Source organism: Octopus bimaculoides, chromosome 17 (genome assembly GCF_001194135.2).
Source record: "Octopus bimaculoides isolate UCB-OBI-ISO-001 chromosome 17, ASM119413v2, whole genome shotgun sequence".
Taxonomy (NCBI): domain Eukaryota; kingdom Metazoa; phylum Mollusca; class Cephalopoda; order Octopoda; family Octopodidae; genus Octopus; species Octopus bimaculoides.
Window position 1 is genome coordinate 38,847,080 of NC_068997.1, and position 1,964 is coordinate 38,849,043.

Below are 1,964 nucleotides of genomic sequence, written 5' to 3' on the forward strand. Positions count from 1 at the left end.
TATATATATATATATATATATATATATATATATATCATCATTTAATGTCCTTTTCCCCCATGACTTGACATCACTTGAAGAACTTTAATCAAATGAACCAACCCTCGTTTTCTTTGTTCTTTTTAAGCTTTGTACTTATTCCATTGATCTCTTTTGCTGAACAGCTAAGTTCAGCAATACCAGTTGTCAAGCAGACAGACAAACACACACGCACGATGGGTTTCTTTCTTGTATCTTCCATCTTTTACTCATGCCAGTCATTAGACTGCATCCATGCTGGGGCACTGCCTTGAATAATTTTTAGTTGACTGAATCGACCCCGGTACTTTTTTTTTAAGGCCTGGTATTGGTCTCTTTTTGCCAATCTGCTAAGTTATGGAAACATACATGCACTGACATTGGTTATCAAGTGGTGGTGGGGGATAAATGTGTGCGCGTACACACACATATATAAGACGGGCTTCTTTCAGTTTCTGTTTTTCTGTCTATCAAATCCACTCACAAGGTCTTAGTTGCTTGAAGGCTGTAGTAGAAGACATTTGCACAAGGTGCCATGCAGTGGGAGTGATCCCAGAACCATATGATTAGGAAGCAAGCTTCTTACCACACAGCCACACCTGCGCCTAGTTTGTTTTTTTAATAACAGTCCATCCTTGATCAGCATAATTCCTTTCCATATGGTCAGACAGGAGCATGAGTGTAAACCATTTGTGCTCTGTGTTAGAGTACTTGCATATACCCAGCAGCATTTAGTACTTTGTTTTTTTAAAATGTAAAAGACAGACAATTTGCACTGGACTTTATAAATACATCGTCATCATCATTTAGCGTCCATTTTCCATGCTGCTATGGGTTAGACAGTTTGACTGGAGCTGGTAAGCAGGGGGGCTTTACCAGGCTCTTGTCTGATTTGGCTGGTTTCTATGGCTGGATGCCCTTCCTAACATCAACCTCTTCAAGAGTGTAGTGGATGCCTTTTGTGTGTCACCGGCACTAGCCATGGCTATTATTTCATTTAGCTTGACATGTCTTCTCAAGCAGAGCAAACCACCAAAGGTCTTGATCACTTGTCATCACCTCTGTGAAATTCAACATCCAAAGATCATGCTTCACCACCTGGTTCCACGCCTTCCTGGCTCTACCTCTTCCACAGGTTCCCTTCTCAGTTAGAGATCAGTACTTCTTTACACAGTTGTCCTTGCCCATACATTTGCATATACACAAATATACTGTAAAAATATGAAAAAGAAAATGGAATTCATGTGACTCATTATTCAGAACCACTAATATTATTTCGACCCATCATGCACCAGTACCTAGCAGGTGAGATGCTGTACAAAGAATTGTGATGCATCGTAGGTGCAAATGTATCTCTTCAAATGATTTTTCAAAAAGTATCTCGTTTTTTATTTATTGTGCTGCTTATTTCTATAACATTTTGGTAATTGTAATGCACTGAGTTTCCTTAAGGAACAAAGATATAATGAAGAAACCTCATATAAGCAATAAAATAAAAGCATACGGGGATAAAAGAATAAGGAATCAAAAATTAAATAAATGAAACAATAATAAAATGCAATACACCAATAAATAAAATGCAATACACCAATAAATGATAAAATGTAATCAGGTAGTAAAATTCTGTGAACAGGCTTCAAACAACACACTACAGCTTGTATACCCAGATATATAAACTCATTACAAATGCATTGTATATATGTGTGTGCTTATGTATGCATGTGTGAATGTGTATACATTTGTGTGTCTATTATATGGGTGGAATTCTGGTTTAAGTATCCCATATAAACCCTCATAACTTTATATTTTGGAATTTGAGAAAAATTTTGCGAATTTGTGTTCTACACATGGGAATCCATACCATTATGCATAAAAAAAAAATGTTTCAAAATATTTTAACCTCCTCCCATCATAAATCCTAAAAATTCCACTCTTTTATGAATTAA